Genomic DNA, 8,740 nt, shown 5'->3' with positions numbered 1-8,740 from the left:
AGGTGTGAGTCGTAAGGAAATGGAGAAGGTGAATTTATAGGGAAATATCCGACAGAAAAATCGAAGCAGATTATCGCGTTTAACCAAAGAAGATCTGAATCTCCTTAATTATCGAAGAATCAAATCTTATTATGAAGATTTCTTCCAAATTCCTTAAATTTCGGAAAATCAATCTTGACTACGTCACCGGTTAAGTCAAACCTGCATTTATTCATTTTCACTCTTAAGTAATAGCTTCATTCATGTTCCTCACAAAAACGAATTGTTTTATCCATATGACTCAATGATAATAGAACTCTAATTCGTCATGAAAACATTCTTATAGTTAGCCATGACGACCTCGACCAAATTTCGGGACGAAATTTCTTTTAACGGGTAGGTACTGTGATGACCCGGAAATTTCCGATCAAATTTAACCTTTAATCTTTATATATATCCGACACAATAAGCAAAAATCTGTAATGTTGAGTCTCGAAAGTTTTGAAACTATATTCTTTTAATCAATTACCCTTTGACCAAGTTTCGACGATTCACGAACCATTATATGAACGGATATGATTATGTATGTATATGTGTATATATAATTATAGCTTGGAAATTTTAACAAAGTATTAGACGTATAATACTTTACATAAACGTATCGGCTGCAAAATATATTCAAATAATTATCGATGGAATTAAAAGATAATATTCAAGTGATTGGATTATCAGATGCATTGAATTATGATTACGAGTCTCTATTAAGAGGGCCACTTTTATTTAGAAAACCTTTTCTTTTTAATGGTATCTGGAATATCTGATAAGGGTGATTTACAAAAATGTCATTAGCAAGAGTTAGACAAAAGTTAGTAATCATTTCCGTTTAAAATTCAAAAATGTACTTTAATTGATTAACTCGCGTCCCTCGATAAATCAACTCTTTAGTTTTTATATTAAACACAGTAGTTAGTAAAATAACTACTATTATTTAAAATAAGTAAATTATATAAAATAAACTTGAAATGTAATCGCTTTTGAAAGACAAAATATTATATCATTTGACAAATATTTCAAATATATATATATTGAACAAATTTACAATTTTAAATGAAAATATATATTTTTAACTTAGTCATAAAATGTCCTGACTTAAAATAATATATCTTGACAAATAACGAGCCACTGATTTATAGAAGGAAATGACCACAACACTCAATTATGTAAGATACATTTGTCATAAAGTAATTTTTCAATAACTAAAACTAAAGTTTTATAATGGTACGAGTCATTAAACGTAAAAGGCTAGTTTTCCAAACGTACGAAAGTGCGTTCGAAAAACCGAAAGTGGTACATGAGTCGTGAGACCACGACCGTGTCATTTTTGTAAAAATTATATTTTTACCATGAGCGTAAATATAATATAATATTTAATTAATTCTAAAGATTTAATATATTATATATTAAATTAATATTATTTATGTAACCAAATTACAATGAAGAATGAGTGTTGGTATAATGTGACAAAAGTATATGAGCTGTAAGGAAAGCTCATGTGATCGCAAAAGATTCCAGGGAAATTCTATAAAGCTCGCATTTTATTTGCTCCGAATTCATTTTACCTTATCCCTATATCTCTGCTCTCTCTATATACATATTAATATTATTATTATTATTATTAAGATTAATATTATTATTAAACTTATTATTATTAGTATTGGTAGTATTATTATTAGTATTATACATAAAATATTACGACGAGGTCATGGGCGAGTCACTTTCAAAACTGGTTATGGAGTAGGATAGGGCTAAGGAAATTATGGGTTATAGCTATGGAGGTTATGGGTATGGATCATGGGTATGCTCGCGAGGCTAATTTAGTGTTCATCATCTCCGTTGCGTCTACGTACATTTCCTGCAATATTGAATCTCAATATTGATACGTGAGTACTCGTAAATTAAATTTTACATATTAATAGTGTATCCCTGACTAGTGCTCGAGAAAATAGGATTATGCATGTTTGTACTTTTGATATTGCCCTTAAATAGGTTATGTTGAATCTTGAATTAATTACACCTGCGGTTGAGGTAAGATATAATATATGTATGTCCTTGGAAAGCTAGCGAAAAAATAAGAACTTTTCCTTTAGATATCGAATGGTTTCGATGAACGGATTAGAAGTTATAGCCAATTAAAGTTTTGTAAAAATGATTACTATTATCGTCATTATCGTCGTTCTAATTTTTATCCAATTACTATTATTACTATTATTATTTTTATTATTACTATTATTATTATTATTAACATTATCTATAAAATGTATTATCGTTAAAATTGTTATTTTTATTATTATTACTATACTTATTATCCTTAAAAGTATAATTAGTATTATTATGATTATCATTAAAATAATTATTATCCTTATCATAATATTTATTATTATTAGTATTATTATAATTAAAAATTAAAATTTGTAACACTTAATTATTATGATTACTATTATCACTAAAAATGAACGCGATATAAAAGATGATTTAAAATCTATTAGCAAATTGATTAGGAAATAATGAGTATGAGTATCATGATGAAATTTAAATATTGTAAGATAATAATTTAAATAAAATTATCGTTCTTATTATTTTGATCATTACTATTATTATTAAAGGAATCGTTAGTACTAAAACTATCATTTTAACAAAAATTATCATTTTAAAGGAGATGTTATTGTTATTACAAAATATATTTTTTTTATTATCATTTTAAATAAAATTATTATTTTAATGTTAATATTAAATAGTATTGTAAATATTAAAGTTATCATAATTAGAATTATCATAATATCTTTGTTAGTAAATATAAATATTGATATCTTTATTAATAGAATAATAATAATTATAATTACAAAATAATACAACTTCTACTTACTATTATTATAGATATTATTTTATCAAATAAATATGTGATACAAACATATTTTACTTTGTGTAATAAAATTTCATTAATAATACCTATCATCCTATCTTTATGATATTAAATAAATTTTATAAATTTTATTACTTAATATATATAAAAGTATATTTTATTATATAAATATTAATATAAAGTTTTAATTATTAATAAATGAATTATATTATTTACTCTAATAAATCTTTAAAAAAAATATATATTTAAAAATATAAAACGACGATATTTAAATTATATAATAATCATGTATAAATTTTGGAAAATCATTATGAGTCAAATAGACTTTTGTTGACTTTTGCATATTAGACTCGAGCATTAGGATTGTGGTACACTATGACTTGACCTAATTTGTTAGACAAATATTGACAAATACATAAATATATATAATTAATTTAGGTTCGTGAATTCGATGCCAACCTTGCACTTGTTCAATGACGATATATGTATTTTTACTACGAAATACAGTATGGTGAGTTTCATTTGATCCCCTTTTATTCTTTACATTTTTGGGGCTGAGAATACATGCAAATACTTTATTAACTGTTTTACAATAATTATATGCGTGAGTTTCATTTGCCTTTTTACCCTTTATATTTTTGGGACTGAGAATACATGCGCTTTTATAAATGTTTGACGAAATAGACACAAGTAATTGAAACTACATTCTATGGTTGAATTATCGAAATCGAACATGCCCCTTTTTATTAAAGTTTGGTAATCTAAGAATTAGGGAACAGACACCCCAATTGACGCGAATCCTAAAGATAGATCTATTGGGCCTAACAAACCCCATCCAAAGTACCGGATGCTTTAGTACTTCGAAATTTATATCATGTCCGAAGGAGGATCCCGGAATGATAGGGGATATTCTTATATGTATCTAGTTAATGTCGGTTACCAGGTGTTCACCATATGAATGATTATTTTTGTCTCTATGCATGGGACGTATATTTATGAGAACTGGAAATGAAATTCTTATGGTCTATTAAAATGATGGAAATAAATTATTATAATAAACTAATGAACTCACCAACCTTTTGGTTGACACTTTAAAGCATGTTTATTCTCAGGTGTTAAAGAAATCTTCCGCTGTGCATTTGCTCATTTCAAAGATATTACTTGGAGTCTTTCATATCATATTTCGAAGAACGTTGCATTCGAGTCATTGAGTTCATCAAAGATTATTATTAAATCAATTTATAGTTGGATAATGGATAATGGTATGCATGCCTGTCAATTTTCGATGTAAAGAAAGATTGTCTTTTAAAAATGAATGCAATGTTTGTAAAATGTATCATATAGAGGTCAAATACCTCGCAATATAATCAACTATTGTGAATCGTTTATAATGTATATGAGCGGGTCCTTTCAAACTTTGCCTGATATATTTCGTAAATTCCTCCGTAATCTACGAAATCTTTTGTTCTATATAAATAGATATTCTATGTAATTTGAATGCCATTCGATAGTCGAAAATCATTTCATATCGAAAAATCCTTTATTCAATCGTACGCAATGGAACTCACCACTAGATCAAGTCCCTCGGATTCCGATATGGAGTCCCACTCCAGCTCCGAAAGCAACGTCACCATAAAGAATCAATCAATCAGCCATCCCCAATTCATCTGACGAGTTCGTAGTCGACTAAATCAATGGAGACGAGAAGAAGGCGATCCTTGTCATCAACCAAATTTTTCCCTCTTGGCGATGAGCCTGAAGCACTCACCGGTGAACCAATCCGAAACACCATTTTCACTCTCATTACCCAAATATCTCGCCATGATTATATTCTATCTAAAATTCTAAACCTTATTCATCTGCTCGTTCCGACCGACAATCATCCCAGAATAATAGAAGAAGTCAACGAGCTTCGCACCCGAGTTGTAGCCTTGAAAAATATGATGCAAAATGTACCAGCTTCAGCAACATTACCGACATCAACAGTATCACCAACAACATCCACATCCCAAGCGTCAACTTCACAATCTGTCCCACAAACATCAACATCATACGCGCCATGGATACCAAGGAGTACCAACAGCAATTAACAATGAAGTATTGAACCATAACTTCATTAATATTCTGCGAAGAATATGTGGATCCTAATAATTAACGATGAAGTATTGATCCATAACTTCATTAATATTCTGCGAAGAATATGTGGATCCTAATAGTTTTAGAGTTTACTTATTTTAGCTCAAACCAAAACTCAAATGAGTCTAATATTATATTGACTCATTAATTCCATAACTACATCTGAAGAAAATATATATGTATATATATTATCATAAAGATTGTGATTAAAAATCCTTTCGTACAAACTGTTAATGATGAAAATATTTTAACGGGTAGGTAATACACCAGGAATATTTAAGATGTCACATTAATAAGTTATATTGTACATTCTTCAAATCTGATTCAACAGTCATTTCCTATCCTACTTACATCCACAGATATATGAATCCGTTCACCACAGAATAACCATTTCTATTCAAATTTCATATTTGGATTTTGACCTATCAGAATCCAACAAGTGGCATAATGAAGAAAACATTTGACGGAATAAAATTTGTTAGAAACAAACAAATTAACTATGAGAAATTTTGTTAAGAATCTACGCTAACAAAATCCTAGCTAATGGTTCCTAGCTAACTGTGAACTAATCAAATGAGGACTACCAACAGTGGACAATTAAAATGAATTAAAATATTGATTATAACATATGAAACTAAACAATTCTTCAAGTTTACCACTTGATTCTCATCTTAAACCTCATTTGTATCTTGACGATTACAATCTGCGTTCAAACCTTTCGTGGTTCTTGAAAACACCTCAATCGGGAGGATGAATCAACCGCACTTCATCTACAGAAGAAAAGATTTAGGCATATAGTTATGCACCTGAAAAATTCTCGGAACCTGTATAAATGCTTAGCACGTATCAGTGCTAGCTTCTTTGGCATTGTTATTTTCGAAAATAACAACGCAATTTCTTTTCAAATTATCCAATTTTATGACAGCTCCAGCAAATTAACTTCAAGTTATTTATTCAAATAAACCCTATTATAAAGATTACCCCTTCATCATTGTTACCGGGGGACCGTTTATATTCCACCACATTAGCATTAAACTTACCAGCAACTTCACTACTCATTGACTTAAGTCTCTCCGAAGAATTATTATATTTGTTCATTAAAACCCTATCATATACTTATCCACATCTTATAACGAGAGTTGTCATATCAATTATCGAGAATTAGCAATCAGTATTTGGAATCTCGCAGCATTTCTACATCAACTGTTATATGTGCACATATAACATTTATCTCTTAGAATTTTGATCTTACACTCTGAAATTTTGAAAAGCACCCAGTCTACAAATCAATACTCAAAATTCTGAAAAAGCTGAATACAGCAGCAAAAACTGTACAAGCTGAATACAGCAGCAAAAACTGTACAAGCTGAATACAGCAGCAAAACCTGTACAATCTGAATACAGCAGCAAAAACTGTACACGACCTTAACCGTCGAAAGTATAAAGATAAAGAATAGTATATTGGAAAAGCTAAGAAAAGTTGGAACTGGAAACCGGATTGAGCAAACCATGAAGGAGACTCCGAACAAATTACAAGGACTAAACTTGTACATAAAGAATCCAGATGATTCTGTTTCTGATGAAATCTTTAGCGAATACCTTACTCCTTAACCACTCTAAATCATCGTGAATGAACTTCTTCATCACAATTTGATTCTGATGTCCTAAGATATCATCGTACCTTTCTTTATTAATATCTTCATAAATATTCTCGTTCGATATTAATTATCTCTTTGCGCTATCCGTATTCTATCATAAAAGGAAACTGTTTTAGTTTCTATATTATGCGAACCTTCGAATTTAAAATATGAATGTTTTTAAAGTAGTGTTAGAAACTGATGCATGAGTTAGTATAATATAATGACAATTGATCAACATTATTATATTACAGTAATTAATGCTGAGTTTCTAATGGAACATGATGATTCACAGAACATACCGTCATTATGTGTCATTTACACGACTCTTGCATTCTACGCAATCCCTAAACATATTAAGAACATATCTTATTGATAGTTCTATCTTTTTAGATATTCTGGTAATTTGACAAATCAAGATCGTGCCATTATGATTTCCTTCTTAGAACACTAAATATGTTCATTCCGAAATTCATATCTGCGAATTCTGGACCATTACAAGCGGTGTTTAATCGCAAGAAGAGGAAACGAAAGAATGAAGCTTCGAAATAGAAATGGGGGTATAAATCGCAGCAAATAGAAGGGAGCATTAACTATGGATGACAATGATTATAGAAGACAGAAGTAGGAACTTTGAAATATAAGGGAAGATATAAAGCCCAACAACAACCCATAAATTACAAACCATAAATATCGATGCATATGGCAATATAAAGACACGAGAGAACTAAAAACACTATAAAACCAAGTGTATAGTAGAAGTAAATAGATTCTTCTGGCGGTAGATGAAAAAAGAAGAATGACAGATATGAAAGTAAGGAATATATCAAGAAGCAGAACTGGATTAAGCATATTGATTAATACTTTAAAGTATGAATTGAGGGAGAAAGAATAGAAAGTGTGAGTTGTGGAAAATAAGGAAACAAAGGGGGTGGATTTATAGTAAGATATCAGACAGAGCAATCAAAATAGATGATCGCATTTAAAGCAGATCCTAATTTTCTTAATTACCGAAGAATCAAATCTTATTACGAAAATTTTCTCCAATTCTCTTGAATTTGGAAAATCAATCCTATCTACGTCAAAAGATATGACGAAGCTATACTTACTCATTTCACTCTTTGGTGATAGCTTCACTTGTACTCTTCACGAAATCAAATAGTTTTATCCATATTACCCAATGATGATAAAACTCTATTTATCAACTCATATTTGTCATGAAAACATTCTTATTGTTATCCATGACGACCTCTATCAAATTTCGGGACGAAATTTCTTTAACGGGTAGGTACTGTGATGACCCGGAAATTTCTGATCAAATTTAAACTTTAATCTTTATATGTTTCCGACACGATAAGCAAAAGTTGTTAAGTTAAATCTCAAGAATTTTAAATTGTTTCATATGTTCAATTGACCTTCGACTGTTCCCGACGATTCACGAACAACTAGTTGTAAATAGAAACATATACATATATACATAATAATAATTTGAAATATTATCTGATATATTATATGATTTAATGGTAGGAAATAAATATGTAAACATATATAGATGTAATTATAAATATAAGTGTATATATATACTAATTTGATTTAATAATATATATAATTTAAACAGTAGAATTAAAAACATAAAATAACATACAGAATAATTAAGTTGCTATTAAAGTAAACATATATATGTATATATATGAAATATATACTTAATTAATGATTATATGTATTTTGTGTGGTTGTTAAAATAATATATGATATATATATATATATATATATATATATATATATATATATATATATATATATATATATATATATATATATACTCACATATATATTACCATTATTATTATTATTTATGATTTTATTATTATTATTATTAATTATTAATATTAATTATATAAATTATATATCCATAAAATCGTACGATCTTGTTACATATAACTATCAAACTATACTAAATTGATGTTTCTGTCTCTGAATTGGATACCAGACGAATTCTATCACAGTTGCAAACAAAAATTGTTAGCATTCATAATCACCTTTTGTTACAAGATCACTCACCAACTAC

This window comes from Rutidosis leptorrhynchoides, chromosome 8 (assembly GCF_046630445.1).
Source record: "Rutidosis leptorrhynchoides isolate AG116_Rl617_1_P2 chromosome 8, CSIRO_AGI_Rlap_v1, whole genome shotgun sequence".
NCBI lineage: Eukaryota > Viridiplantae > Streptophyta > Magnoliopsida > Asterales > Asteraceae > Rutidosis > Rutidosis leptorrhynchoides.
Note: the sequence above shows the minus strand (reverse complement) of the source record.